The 16,795-nt window shown below is 37.0% G+C and overlaps 1 pseudogene; it reads right to left on the bottom strand.

Annotated features, from left to right (window-relative positions):
• Nucleotides 1-10,210: 10,210 nt before the first annotated feature.
• LOC137717173 (luminal-binding protein 2-like) lies at nucleotides 10,211-15,426 on the bottom strand (annotated as a pseudogene).
• Nucleotides 15,427-16,795: the final 1,369 nt, after the last annotated feature.

Genomic DNA, 16,795 nt, shown 5'->3' with positions numbered 1-16,795 from the left:
CATATATAATGCTTACTTTTTTGTCACGTTTCATAATTAGTGTCTAATTCTTGATCTAGTTTCATAAATATTGTACGGTAGTTAGTACAGTTTCATAAATAGTTTCTCTTTTTTGGTCCAGTTTCATAAATAATGTATAATTCTTGGTCTAGTTTCATAAATAGTGTATAGAAATACAACATTGTTTTTGAAATTAAACACGGGTACTACACTATTTCTTAAACATAACATGAACACTATTTTTGAAACTAAACATATATACATGCAAAAAACGACATTAAATCTTTTTTTTTTCTTCCCATTTTTTGGGTGCTTATCGAATTTCATCTCATTTTAAAGCAGAACACAACATTAATTTAAATGAGGAAGAAGAAGAAGTTTATAAATGTGTTGACCCTAAAAACTACCAAGTCTACGTGGCGCGCAGGCCGAGTATCTAATGAGCTAACTACGTCATTCGATTGATGCGGGTCGTGCTAACTCGGCCGCGCTTGACCGAGGAGTAAAATGTGTTGATGTTACGTTAAGGGTGTTGCTGACTTCTTGATCTTGCGACTGCGGTCGAGGAAGGAACATGTCTCGGCCTTCGAGTTCTAGAGCCTGAAGACAAGGTTGCTAGTCTTGCGAAGTTCACGGATCGTCGGCGCCGGGTTCGGTCACAGTGATTATGTTAGTAAGAGCCGAACCGGTACCAAACTATTCGGACACAAGTACTCAAAAGAGATGTGTGCCTTGATGGTGAATGTCGTTCGACCGTCAGAATGCCGAACTCTAAAACTTACTTGTGAAGATCCAATCATAAACAACTCGATGTTCAGTGTGCCGAGCCCAATAACTCGTAACACCTCATTTCACCAAGAAGGCTAATGAGATGACCTCTACTAACAAAGACTCGAAAATCCTTGTCAGCCGAGACTTGGATAGGTAATCAGTCAGCCTTCGATGCAGTGTTGTTTATCCAAACTGAAGGTGCTCCGCAGTCGGCTCATTCTACGGCAACAGTGTTATTTATCCAAACTGAAGATGTTCGCCGGTTGCCTTCACAGTGTTGTTTATCCAAACTGAAGATGCGTCGGCGAAAAAAAAAAATCTCAAGATGTTTGAAAGGTTTCGCATAGAGCGAGAGTTTGCGCACGACAATTTGTGTGTTGAATTTGAAGGACTTCAATCATGCACTCCCCTATATACATATATATATATATATATATAGCAACGGACCTTCTCCTGGCTGAACCAAAGTTGTATTCGAACTAAAACTCCCAAGCCTAATTTGATTAAGATTCGGCTGACCCGAGTTCCAATAGGTTTTTGAACCAAGCTCCATAATGAACAAAGTTCACTCCCATCTCCTCAACATCTTCAACTCTGAAATCCCCTTGTTGTATCAAGACTCGACTTATTCGCTCTTATCTAGATCAATCCTTCTTGCAATAGGACTCGGCTAACCTAATTGGGCGGTTTGTGACCACTAGACAGCCCATAGCATTAGTGGAAGAGCCTTGGGCCGAATAAAAACCTAAGCTCGGCCCAATAATATTATTTTGGGGCCAAACAAAACAAGGAAGAAGAAAAGGTTCTATTTTTTTTTTCTTTTTAAACGACCTGGAGGTGGAGAGATCATTGTCTCCATGGATATGTAGGCAGAAGGTTTTAAATTTGGAAGAAAAAAGTTTTTTTTTTTCTTCAGTACAACGATATATTTTAGGAAATCTTAATGAAACACTTTTGGTATTGTTCACTTTTAACGAAAAAAATCATTTTGACCTTGAAAAATCACTTCTGGTACTATTTACTTACACCTTTATTTTGTTATTTTGATTAAAAACTAAAAATTTTTAGGACTTTTTGTTACTTTTCGTTAGTTTTCCTTATATTTTATACTAAAGAGAGAGTGGAGTTCGGTTAAACTACATAATGGACAACTTAATTTAGTATCGAATTCATCATCCACGAGATTTGAACTAGGAGCTCTCACTTACAAGTGAAAAGAAATACTACCAAATCGTAGTACTGAGTGACAATTTTATTTCTTTTTAGATGACCTGACCAAAACGACATCGATTTGAGTCAGGTTGTATATAATAAAAATTATTAAAAAAAAGAACCTCTCTTTCCTGTAGACCACAAATCCGAGAACCCTCATTTCCTTCCCACTGTTTAACTCCCAGATTCATTTTAGAAACCCAGACGTTCCAGGCCCAATGTGCAATCTTCCCAATTCTCCACCCCACCAGTCGCCACCACCTCTCTCCACCACCACCTGCCGTGCCACCACCTAATTCATTTTTCTACAAATTCATGTAAGTTTTTCAATCTTAAACTCTTAGTACCAATTTATAATATAGCTGTTAACCATTTGAATTGATGTGTATACTTGCAATGCGAACCAATTATATCTTTGGAAAGTCATAATTGCGTTATGGTGGCGATAAGCATTTGTTGGTTTTGGGAAATCTGAGTTTAACTGTGATTTTTTAATATAAACCAAATTTGATGGAAAATAAAGGTGTGAACCAAATTTGATAGAAACTGATGATGTTTGCAAAGATGGTCAATGCTGGAACTTTTAGAACTTCTACATTAGGACAACCCGGTATTGGAATTCTGATTTCACCACTGCCAGCACCACCGCCTTACTCCAATGGTTGTCAGATAGCGTACCCTAACAACGCACGTACTTACGACAATGTCTTTAATTATTAGACTAATAGGCTACCAAAAGTTGGATTAATCGTCATAATTCAAAAATGAACAATATGAACTGAGACGGAAGGGATGGGGCCAAGTTCCTGAAACGAAGTAAAGGCCTGATTAGGAGAATTAATGAAAAATCCTGATCCATATACTTTTAAAAATCAATAAGAAAATTAAGAAATAACAAATAATAATGAACGAGCGAATGGCAAGCATGTCGAACACGTCGGCGCAACCCATTCAAATTCAAGATTCTATAAGATCAAATTTCAAAACACACCCAATCAAATTGATATTCGACCCAAAAAAAACAAATATATATATATATATATGTATGTATGTATGTATGTATGTATGTATGTATGTATCAAATCGATAAAAGATTTCAAAGTTGTGGTTCAAAAAAATACAAGCATGCACCAACGCTCCTGTGAATTAAACAATTCATGAAGACAATTTATCCTGTACCACTGCTTTCACTTTTTTCTAACGAATTTGGCTAAGGGAAACCCTATTCCGTCAGGGGCAAGGCCGAAAAAAAGTTAATTACATTTTGGGCTATTAATTCAGTCCATGTGTGATTGATGTTTACAGGGTCTCATATAGATTAGTTTTATCCTTATGATTAAATATGAAGTTTTTTTGGTTAAATAATAACATAAGGTAGTTTTTTATTAAATTAAAGTTAACTCAAACCCTTTTCATTAAAGCTTCCGTTTTAAAAATCTCCTCACCGTCGAATTTTTGTTGTCCAACCAAGGTATTTTTTTTTCTCTCCTCTAAAAATGAGGACAACTAGTGGCATTGATATACAAAATCAGATTTTGCTCAAAGCTAAAAGCATAGAAATCTGTTTTAAGACTGTTGGTTCGGCCCAATTTTTAATGGATAATACTTGCATCACTCATGTGTGTGTCAATTTCAGGAACTATTGTAATAAAAACTTGTAAATCTTGTGGGACCCATTTATGTGACACATCAACACTTAATTGAATTTTTAACAGAATTGTGATGAAATGACCACATTGATTTGCCACACCTATTTTCAGGGACTACATTGATTGATTTTCAATTTTAAGAACCATCTTGATGGTGAAGATAAATTTCAGGGATGATTTGTGATAAAATCCTTTCTTAATTGCATCCAACATTGAACTCGGTGAGTTAATTTTAGCACCAAACTAGTCATTGGTTATTATCCAATTATTAATGACAAATTATCGATTCAATAACCTAATCACCGTTCACAAAGAACAATTTCGAATCAATAAGAGTTTAGTCTAAGAAAGTTATCAACCAAGGACCGAAACCAAGTGTCCTTATTATTTTTAACATATTTTGATTTGTATATTTTGTTCTTGGAAATTGTTTCTGCCGGCTCTAATATGATGTCGTGTTGTTTCAGGTACAACGCTAAGCACAAGAACGGGTTTTTAGGTGGATACCCACTCTTCTATTTCTTAAGATTTTAATTATGACAAACAATTTTATATTAATTTCATATTTGGTTTGTAATTTTAACAAAAATTATGCATAGTTCAACAAAATTAAAATTAAAATTACAAACCAAATATGAAATTAAAATAAAACTGTTTGTCATAATTAAAATTTTAAGAAATAGAACAACGGGTATCCACCTAAAAACCCGTTCCTCTACTTAGCGTTGTACCTAAAACAACACTACACCATATTAGAGCCAGCGGAAGCAATTTCCAAGAACAAAAAATGTTAAAAATAATAGGGACACTTGGTTTCTGACACACCCCGATCCAGAAAGTCCATTTGGACCCTGAATCGAGCTGTGACGGCCGACACCTGGAAGGTGACGAAGCCATAAAATGTGATAGTGCATAAAAAGTGAATAAATTTGAATCTAAAAGTGTCTAAGTACCAGAGTGCGCTACGAGTAGAAGCGAACCCATTTCACACGCGATGTCAGAGCATAAGTAAGGTACAGTAGTGTGGGTAAGAATCATACCCTTAAAAGTAGCCACCGATACTAAGATTAGCTATATATCCTCGTCGATACGAACCCAGCAGTTAAAACCTGAAGGGGTACAAAACAGAAAGTGTGAGTAAGCAGTAAAACCAAGCTTCCCAAAACTATTACCTTTCTAACAGTAATAACCCATCACTGTAATTCCCTTATCGTTTTCTATAGGACAGTACAACATATATACATATATCCAAACCATACTTAGAAATGACCAAAACCACGGTTTGCCATCAACTCTATCATACATTAATAAGTAGGCCAAATGAATTTAATCAATACAAAGTGATATATCAGTCAGAGTCATCTAAAATGACATGTACAACTTATCCATATCTCATCAATCATGGCTAGCATATAAGTCGGAGTCACCTATAGTGACCTGTACGACTTATCCATATCTCATCAATCCTGGCTAGCATATAAGTCGGAGTCACCTATAGTGACCTATACGACTTATCCATATCTCATCAATCCTGGCTAGCAAATAGCTCAATAAGTATACCTGCACACGAGTCGGAACCACCTAAAGTGGTATGTACGACAGGACTGGGTGTAAATAAATACGCTCAAGTGCTACGATCATGTGAAGATTGTGCGAATAATCGCGGGTCACCTACGAGTCGGAACCACCTAAAGTGGTCTGTACGACAGGACTGTGCACCTACCTTGGATCCAAGGTGAGCGTAAGGTGCGGGAGGTGAACATCACGTGAATAACTGTGCCCTGGCCACGGGCGGGAGCACTAACACCGAGGTGCAGGTTTATGAGCTCTCAATGTATCTCAATATAACATGTGGAACTCATGGCAACCAGTACGACAGTATCGAAGTTGCCTAACACATAACTGTAGTCATGCTATAACTCAATCGATTCAACTAATACCATAAACTCACCTGAACTTACCTGGGTGTCCTGAGTTCACCTTTGCACTTGAAAACATTCCCAATAACTATATGCAAGTAATATACATATGGATATACCATGATGCAATCTAATACTCAACCATGTCGTAGTATTTTCAATTATAAACAATACGGTGAGAAGTGTACAATCAATAACGCCCTACTCCCAAACTACTTATTTTCACGGATAATTATCCATGACAACCCAATTAAAACTAATTTAGCTAACTAATTCATAAAACTAAAACTTGTCTTTACCAATTTCCTTCGCATTACTCAATTTCCCAAACAAGGCTTTTGTCTCAAATATTTTATAGCTGCATCTAACGTCTCGTTAGACTGCCTACGTACCCTAAATAGGGATCAAGCCATTCGTAGTTCATATAGTACTTCAAGCATTCACAATAATTATATATGAAAGTAATATGCCTAATCAATTTAAAAGTGTCGATAGAACTCTCAATAATATGTACGATAAAAAGGAAAAGATGCACTCACCTGGAGTCCACGCTATGATTCTCTAGCGTACGCATCGAGGCGTCCTAAATGATTGGTCCCTGTGACCAATTATCAAATCACATCTCAGAACTCTTATCTGTAGAATATGTCATTCACATAAAACACAACCTCAACGACATTCTAAAATAGTTTGAGACCCATTGACCACAAGTCAATAGTCGATCAAAGATCGACGATAGGGTTTACAACCCTGTATAACTTGACCCGGAAGATCGGCATATCAGATTTCCAATCCGCAACTCCCAACGATCCACAATATGTTTCTAGAATAACATATTAAAATTTCATTACGATACAACGGTTGGATCTTCGCCATTTGCCCAAAACCAAGTGGATGTGAACATTTATTTTACTAACTTACAAATTCAATTCGGGAAGATCCGTACATCAGATTCCCAATCCATAAATTCCTATGATCCTTAAATATTACGTATTATAATGTACCCAAGTTTGGTGACGATCCAACGGTCGGATCGTCGATTCACATTTTCATCAAGCAATGTATCGTAACGAATTTAGGTTCCAACGATCAACCTATGTCATTCAAATAACAAAACTGAATTCAAGACATTCGACATAGCCTAAAAATAGCATTTGCGGCCCACTGGCCACGCGCCACCGCGGGTGGCGGTCGGCCGCCCCGACTCGCCGGAAAATCCAACTATTTCCAAAAATTCTCAAACTTCACAGAAATGAAGATCTCAGTGAGTGGAGCAACTTTCATACCTGCCACGAAGTCCAAAAGTGGACGGAAGACGGTCAATTTTGCCCACAAAGCCGGTGGGTGCCTAAAACTTCCCGACGTCGATTCGTCGTCTACGGTGGTCCAACGGGGTCAAGGTTGGTTGGGTTTTGCTCCTGGGATGATGGGCTACAAAGCCCAAGTGGTGGCATCGGCCATCGCTTTGCCGATTTGCCGGAAAATCAAAAAGGGTGGCTGGAGCACCATTGATTTTCGTCAACTTTCGTGGCCTCAAACCGCCACATAACATGGTTAATCAAGGTGGTTCTTGGGTGGGTTTTGTAGAGGGGAATGAGAGCTTCAAGATGGTGGTGGTGGCATCGAAAAACTCCACCGGAGTTGGCCGGAATCGGCCTTGGAAAATGGGAACTCGTGGTGGGTGCGGTGGAGGGGAAGCCACTTTTTTTTTTCTTTTCTTTTCCTCCATTTCTGATTGGGCTTCAACTTAAATAACCAATTTCTGATTGGGAATTTAATTTAATTAACACTAAACCTTGAATAACCAATTTCGAACGTCCGTAACTATATCGTTATAATCCGGACTCGCAAACGGCTTTCGCCTATGCGTTCACATCCACGAGTATTACGAGAATATGTTAAAAGAATAAATTATATGTCTCTCTAGACGATGGTCAACAGAAGTCAAAGTCCTTGCCTCTAGGGCAATTTCGTAAATTCACACTTTTAAAATAAAATAAAAACGTAAAATTTGGAACGGGTTGTCACAGTTTCCGTCCTTGGTTGGTTAACAGTTAATTACAGTGGACAAGAACTGGGGCATGTGGTTGGGACCGACCTTAGTAGTGTTATAGTCAGGCAACTGCCATTTGCGGCGTTGTCAAATTTCATTTAGCTGTGACTTATACATTTTACTTTTGCTTTTGGAAGATTGGCAAGAGGATTTACTCTTTGAGTTGGTAGCCAAATGGTTATTATAAATAAGAATAGCCAAATGGTTATTATAAATAAGAAATGGAGAAGGATCCACAACAAAGGAATGAACCTCCAACACTAAAATCATGCCTCTCCTAATTGTAGTCACACCGAATGCTCTGGTCCTAAATGCCTAAAATTAGAGCACACTTTTGGTGAAGCCTAAAATGGCTATTTTCTCTCTTTTTTTTTCTTTTTTTTTTTAAATTTTAAATTTTTTAAAGAATACAATTTAATTTATATAAAAAAAAAACTATAAAAATACAAATGCAAACGCATTTGAAACAATTTGAACTACTTATTACCCAAGCTACCAAGGGTGATGTGTGAGATATTAACCCAAATGTCAATTCCAACTACCACATAAAAAAAGGGGAAAATTAGAATCCCCTACAATTTTTCTATATCATTTATATTAAACATCTGTGCCTTTTTAAAATTTGATTAAAGTGCTTTGACCAATAATCACCTCAAGCTAAATTACATGTCATTATTATGTTGTTTAAAATTAAAATATTTTTTGAATTTATCCTTTTATCTGCATGATACTTTTCGTGGAGATATTAGTAATTTTTTCTCTTCTTCCAGATATGTTTTTTCAATCACAATATTTTTATTTTTTTTGTCATGCAAACATTTAATATTATTTCTTTTTCCAAATGGTTTTTTTTTTTTCCAAATAGTTGGTGTGACATCTCACATCACCCAGGGAAGTGATCCTTAAATGTATATTCTCATCCCTACCTAGTACGAGGCCTTTTGGGAGCTCACTGGCTTCGGGTTCCGTAGGAACTCCGAAGTTAAGCGAGTATGAGGCTAGAGCAATCCCATGATGGGTGACTCACTGGAAAGTTGCTCGTGAGTTCCCAAAAACAAAACCGTGAGGGAATGGTAAGTCCAAAGCGGACAACACCGTGCTACGGTGGTGGAGCGGGCCCGGAAGTGGTCCGCCCCGGGCTAGGATGTGACAATTGGTATCAAAGTCTAACCCTGGCCACGTGTGTGCCGACAAGGACGTCGGGCCCCTAAGGGGGGTGGATTGTAAGATCCCACATCGTCCAGGGGAGTGATCCTTAAATGTATATTCTCATCCTTACCTAGCACGAGGCCTTTTGGGAGCTCACTGGCTTTGGTTCCATGGGAACTCCGAAGTTAAGTGAGAAGGGGGCTAGAGTAATCCCACGATGTGTAACCCACTGGGAAGTTACTCGTGAGTTCCCAAAAACAAAACTGTGAGGGAATGGTAAGCCCAAAGCGGACAATATCGTGCTACGGTGATAGAACGGGCCCGGGAAATGATCCGTCCCAGGCCGAGATGTGACCATTGGTATCAGAGCCTAACCCTGGTCACGTGTGTGCCGACGAGGACGTCGGGCCCCTAAGGGGGGTGGATTGTGACATCTCACATCGCCCAGGGGAGTGATCCTTAAATGTATATTTCTATCCCTACCTAGTACGAGGCTTTTTGGGAGTCACTGGCTTCGGGTTCCGTAGGAACTCCGAAGTTAAGCGAGAATAGGGCTAGAGCAATCCCATGATGGGTGACCTACTGGGAAGTTGCTCGTGAGTTCCCAAAAACAAAACCGTGAGGGAATGATAAGCCCAAAGCAGATAATATCGTGCTACGGTGGTGGAGCGGGCCCGGGAAGTGGTCCACCCCAGGCCGAGATGTGACAGTTGGTGATCAACATAAAAGTTCCGAGTAATTTTTTCAATTTTTTTTATGAAATTATATTTTTTTTTGGATGTTTTTTTTAGTATAGTTGTTGACAAATTATTATTAGGTACAATACATTACGTATATATTATCTGCAGGTATATTTGAATTTACAAAAATCATTAATTGGTATGTTTATTTACAATTTTGGTACATTTGATTTGATACATATTGTTAATATTGGTACTTTTGATTTGATACATATTGTTAATATTGGTACATTATTTTTATTTTGGTACGTTTTATTTTGTACACATTGTGTATTGATACGTTTATATTATTCTCAAATCCTACTTTCTCTTAACATACTAAAAGAAACTTATTTCGGTACGTTTGATTTTGTGGGATTTAAAAATGTTTTAAATTATTTTGGAAAGAAAACATTTTAAATCGTAGATAATTATTGCTAAATTGTAGCATTATTGTGAAAATAAATTGAATCTAACAAACTTTTTTTTTTTTCTAATAATTATCTCTAATGGATGAGATTGTAATTAAAAGGCTAGATTATAGGAAATTTGTTACAATATAATGTGCATATAGCACCAAAATTATGACAAAAAAAAAAGTTTAATCAAATCACTAAAAGACATGGATGTTAAATTTAAAAAATTCAAAACTGCTGCGCCTATATAAAAAGATCCCTAAAAAAAGATGCTGATTCATTTCTGCAATTAGGTGCGAGTTGTCTTCAACACCATTAGACATCAAGGAGGCTGAACAGAATGAAGCATTGAAGCATGGAACTTTATTTTCGTACTCTGAGGACAAAACTCCAAATCTTTTAACCATGAAGAACCAAGTTGTTGCTGAAGTCGCCGGTATCCATGGTACATGTGAGCTCTTGAAGTTGTTGAGATGGCGAGTGTCCACCAAAAGGATCCGGTAAGAGCTAGAATAAAAATCAAAACGACACTTAACTTCAACAGTAGCAGCGTTAACTTGTGCCGACTTCTGGGAGTACCAGCCATGAAGGGATCAGATGCAGAGCCATTTTCGGTATTTCCACGTTTGGAAGGAGAATTATCCGGAGAAATTACTCGAATAGGAAATCTAAATGCAAAACTATTGTTATCAGAAGAAGCTCTTCTGTCCAAATCTTCTTTTTCTGTTTCATCTTTCATTGAGAGTCAAAAATAAAAAATCATTGCTACTGCCATACATCCGCATCCTAAACAGACCTCGATGCAGAGGTCTGGCCATTCTTCGATTTCTTGCAAGCACCGGACCAAGAGTCTAAACGAATAGATAAAATTAAAAATCATACACATTCAAAAGACATCCAGTGAAGCTCAAACAAGAGAAAAACAAGCTGAGAGGCGAAAAAAATAAAATAAAAATAAAATAAAATAAGACAGAAACCCACAAATGTTCTTCTACTTAAATCCCAAGAAAATTGCAAAACCACAACAATTTTGAAGACACAGATCAACAATGTAGCTCCATGTCAGCAGCACATTTAGCAATATCTTAGCCAGGCTATCATAGTTTGTTACTAGCAGGAATGTCTACACTTTGCTGCGGGTTTTCAAACTATATCTGACAACAGACATGAAAATATCCATAGAAATATTAAATGAAAATCCTGCAGCAATACAATCGCATTCTTAAATGTAGCAATTTAGACAACCCACGTTTTACTTAAGCAACACTCACAAACCCACGAACAATCCTAGAAAAGATACTAACTTTAGAATCAATTCAAGTATACACTTTACTTTTGTTTCTTCTTACCTAAGCAACACTCACAAAACCACAAAACCAACTCACAAAACCACAAAACCATTCCAACTGCTTCAAATTGATAAAGATTCATCAGCTATTTAACTCTACAAATAAGATAAACATATAAAATTTCGAATTCAAATCGAATCACACAAACAAATTGGTTATGAATTGAGAACTATACCTTGTATGCATACCTAAGAAAATGTTGATTTTCTTTTGTTTGATACTAATGGAATAGGCGGCTTGCAAATTCTTCTTACTATTTATTTCTGGATTGCTATCAAATTGTGATAAGGAATCAAATTAGACTAATCGGGGTCAAGAAAATAGGAGGGGGTGGGAAGTAAGTGATGCTGGGGGGGGTTAAGAGTCAAGACCAATTAGAAATAAAGTGAAATAACTAGTGTTTTAAGATGTGCAAATTTTAGAAAATGGAATTTAATGGGTCTGAATATTCCGATTTGAATCTACTGGATCCATTGTGGTAACCGTCAAAGTTTATTAGATGGAAGCAAGTTTGTAGCATCAAGATGATCAATCTTGAGCTTTTCGCTTGCAATCCTCCAAATGGGTACTACGGTGACCGTTGAGCGTGATCAAGCAATTTTCTTGCAAGAAGGGTTGAAGGTATATACCCATGCTTTCATATTGCTGCTGATAAGTGCTCTTTGAATTCCTATCCTTTTTGATAAAGATTTTGTGCTATTACCATCTTTATATAGAGGCTTGTATGGTTCATTGGTTTGTTACTTGGGGCCTTAGAAACCTCGCCTTTAAAATGTCTGTAATCATAGTCCAAACTAACTGCTTTGTCAATGAGTTAAGGTAACATATTCATTGCAAATGTCTTGCGTGCAATATTTCTTGGAAAATATAGTTAACAAAATGTGGAAACTCCTAATTCCACAAAAAAAGTGCAAAACTTGTGCTGGCTTCTTATCATAGGCAGACTCCAACGAGACATAGATTACACAGATTTGGCCAACCACTGACCCGTTTGCCCTTTTTATAACAGTGAAGAGAAGTGTGATGGACATCTGTTTATTAATTGCAGCTTAATTTTCTCATAAGTTTGGAGTATTACCAGTGACTGATTGATTTAGGGTTTATACCAGTGATGAGGAGGTTTCGAAGTTAAGTAAGGCTCTCCTCAAATTGAAGATGATCTCAGGCTACTACTACCACCAATGGTCATATGCACAAGATTAATTTTGGTGGGTCGGTTGTACCTTCCCAGGCTGCTGCAGGTTTTGTGTCATCGGAGTCAATGGCTCACCCATGGTAACTGCTGCTTGAACACCATTTAAAGTTTGCAATGGGCGACGTTTTTAGAGATGGTTGTGTTGAAGGACAGACAGCTTTATGTTTATTGACTTTTTTAAATTAGTGCAACCCATCTTGGCATTTGAGGGTTATCAATGAAGACATAAAGGTCATTACCTTTCTATTGCTAGAAATGCTGCAGGTTGGGCAAAACTACAGATGAGAATAAAAAAGGGAACAAATCAGAAGCTAATCTCGCCTAATGGTCATCTCACTTTTAGGTGGGGATGCATACGTCATACGTGGCTTTTAATAAAGAGCTAATTAATCTTGCCTAATCCTTTATTTCTTTGCAAAAGGTGAGAGTAAAAAAATTAGGAAACTCTGATTAAAGAATATATTCTATAGAGTAGGAGAAGAAGTGCCACCGCTCTTCTCTACAAATTGCTTTATAACTTAAAAGCACACTCGAGTCACCTCCATCAGCTTCTTATCAAAATCACCCTTCTCTACATTCATAATTTGGCTGTCATGCAGCAACCACTCAAGAGCTTCTATAAGTTTGCAGTCATAATTTATCATGTCATACAGGTCTATCTTATCGATCAGCTTGAAGGCGGACCTCATGCTGTATATGAAGTTCTGAAGCTTGAACCTGGCATACATTGTTTTCAACAACTCTTCGTCCAGTACAGCAAGTTCCCCAGGCTCCTTCTTCACTATCCCGATTGGGATAAGCAGAGACCTCTTAGCCTTTCCGACCTTCTTCTCCTCTGCTTTCACATGTTGGGTGCCATTTGCATCAGCCAGCGTAGAGCTCTTTATACTTTCATGCACTCCCCAGCTACGTACAGATTCAAAGCAGCTTTTAGTAAATATATAAAGCCTCTCTCAATTTTCACTCCAAGTACATGCATGCTAACGTAGACACCAAGTACTAATCGAAACCAAGAGGCAAAATAAATAAATAAATAACTAGTCTCGTCGGTTTCTAAGTCCCTTCGAAGAGGTGCAGTTCTAAATAGTTCATGGTAATCCTTTCTGAGGCTTCTTTCACCTTCAAACACCTGATCATTTAATTTCCAAATATGCGCATGTATAAGTTAATCTTTTCCATTTTCTTTTTACAGAAGACATATACGTACTGCTTAAAATGCATGCAACAAGTAAAGTTATACCTTGATGGATACTAGGGTTTTCGGGTCTGGATAAGTGCTCAAGGTCCGAGACTCGTTAATTGGAGTAAAGACGGCACCCTTGCTAATCAATTTGGTCATCAAACCAGCATTCATTTTGATAAGGAGACGAAAAGGATCAGTATTATCAAGGAAAAGTTGATCTGGAAGCAAAGTAGAAAAAAAAAATTGTTAGGTATAATATCATCAAACCCTAATTAAACAAGCAAATACAAGTGAAACGAGGATACCTTTAAATTTGGTTTCATCCCCACCTTCTCCTTCTCTGAGTCTGAAGAGGACTCCACCCGCAACTGCTGCACCAGCCTCAATAGGATTGATACCCTTTTTCTTCGGCTCTTTCCCGTCCCGTTGAAGAAGTCCTTCAACAACTTTTGCACCTTAGGAATTCGACCAGTCCTCCAACAAGCACAATCTCATGAATATATGTTTTATTAATGCCAGCATCTTCTAAAGCCTTTTTAATTGGCTCAAGAGCCTTAATCTTCTCCTCGTTGTTGTTGTTGTTGTTGTTGTTGTTGTAGTACTTCCTCCTGAATAATTTGATGAAAGAACCCATCATTCTGAGGACTCCGAAGCTGTCTTTACCTCTCACGTGGCTGTCTCCAGTATTTGTAGCGCCCTTGAGCTCGAACACACCATTATTGATGGTCAAGATGTTAACATCATCAATTTTACCACCACCACCACGGACATGATAAACCAACATGTTCTTCTGTTCTTTGTTGTCTAGACCATAGGCAATCGCTGCAGCTGTAGGCTCATCCAGTATCTTAACAACATTGAGCCCGGCAATGTTGCTTGCACTCGTAGTAGCCTGCCTCTGCGCATCTGTGAAATAAGCTACAACAAGCAGCAATATTACACCAACGAATCCAAGCTATATATATATCATATTCATCATCATCACCATATATGTTTTTCTTATTCCTACATGTATCATCCTAGAAGTAATTTTCATTAAATGTATGCATTAATCCAATCATAACTTGGTCCGTGTGTCAAACGCAGAACACGAATGAGATGTTAATTAATTAAACCATTACTTTAGTGCAATATATATACATGGAACGGTGACGACAGCGTGTTTAATTTTCTTCCCCAGATATGCCTCAGCGTTTTCCTTCAACTTAGCCAATATCATAGCACTGATTTCTTCAGGACTAAACACCTTTGTTTTGTTTCTAACTTTGACCTGAATACAAGGCTTTCCATCCTTGTTCACAACCTTATACGGTAACAAGTTAATATCTCTCTGAACTTCCGGATCATCATACCTGGCGTACGTACCAACACAACTAATAAATTAAACTCGGTTGATAACAGTACACAGATTCAAATTTCTATATATGATGAATATGGATAGATAGATATTTAAAAGCAACATATATTTCCCTAATATCTTCCAATAAGCCTCTTGACATGGAATATAGTGCGTTGTGCGTTGAGAGACGCTTGATGCTTTGCGGCCTCACCAATTAAAGGGCCGGTATCATCATCATCATCATCAGTGAATGCAACCCATGAGGGTGTGGCTGTATTGCCTTGTTCATTCGGTATATCTCTACACGACCACTTTTGTTGTTGTTGATGTACACTCCCACACAAGCATAGTTACTTCCAAGGTCGATTCCAATCACAACATCATCGTCTCCTAATGCTAATGTTAATGCTAATATTGTTATCGCTATTCCAATTCCGATTCCAAACAAGAAGAAGAAGAACTCAGATGACATGATTAAATGAGGGAAAGCATCGTCCATCAATTAGTAACATATATACATGCAATAATTATATGAATTTGGTAAAATATACAGTAAAGCTATGTATCTATCTTGGTTTTGCATTATTGATGGATGGATGGACGGATGGATGATGAACTTCCATGAACATGAAAGCAGTTATATATGTACCAGAAACAAAGAAAAGCAGCAGCGCTAAAGTTGACGGCACTGATTTCATCTTCTTCTTAATTGTTACACTGTCTGGCTTTTTGTTAACGTCTGCCGGCAGTGCTTTTCATCTTCCCTCTTCAAGTAGTTATTCGTCTCTCTAGTCTCTGTGAGTCGGACTGACTCCGAAATTTCATTTATGACGTCAAACCTCCTATGGCAATTCGACAAGAGTCCGGAAACCTATTGCCAAAGATTCGGTCGTGGAAATAAAATTCTAACTTACATTTTTAAAGGGAGTTTTAATGAAAAATTTGCGGTATTGTTCATTTTAACGAAAAATCATATTTTTACACCAAAAAGTCAATCCTAGTATTATTCACTTTACCCTTTATTTTATCCTTATCGTTAAAACTCAAAGTTTTCAAACTCTTTTCATTAGTTTTCCTTAATTTAAATTACATGTTATTAATTTCTGAATAGTTGTTTGATGCATGTTTTTCTTATTTAGTGGGATATTAGTTTTTTTTCCAGAACAAACGATTTTATCTACGGAGAGGGGGTTGGGCTAGCTCGGGTTTAGCCTCATAATGGGCTAGTAATAATGTATTTCAAATTCGCCTTTAACGAGAATCGAACCTAAGAATTCTCTCACTTGCAAGTGAAGAGAAATACCACTAGAATGTAGTATTAAGTGGCAATAGGATATTCGTTATTTACTTTATTATTTTTTTTTTTCCAATTATATTTTTTCGATCAAAATAATTTTTTATGTCCTACAAACATTAAATATTATCTCTTTTTCCAAATAGTTTGTTTTATTGATTTTTTTTTTTTTCAAATGGTTGGTGATCCAAGTGTAATTTTCTTTCACATTTTTTTTCGAACTGTTTTTCTTTGCGGTTTTTTATTTGTAATTGTTGACAAATTATTATTAGGTACAACATTATGTATATATTATTATTGGGTACACTTGAATTTGTAAAAAAAAGTTTGATTCATACGTTTATTTGCAATTTTGGTACGTTTGATTTGGTACATATTATTGATATTTGTACATCATTTTCGATTTTGGTACGTTCGGTTTCATATACATTATCCCTTGCTACGTTTATATTGTTTTTAGCCCTATTTTCTTTTAATGTATTGATATAAAAATTATATTGGTATGTTCAATTTTGCGGGATTCAAAAACATTTTAACCGTTTGAAAA

The sequence above is a fragment of the Pyrus communis genome, chromosome 15, assembly GCF_963583255.1.
Source record: "Pyrus communis chromosome 15, drPyrComm1.1, whole genome shotgun sequence".
Taxonomy (NCBI): Eukaryota; Viridiplantae; Streptophyta; class Magnoliopsida; order Rosales; family Rosaceae; genus Pyrus; species Pyrus communis.
Note: the sequence above shows the minus strand (reverse complement) of the source record. Positions and strands in the feature narration are given on the sequence as shown.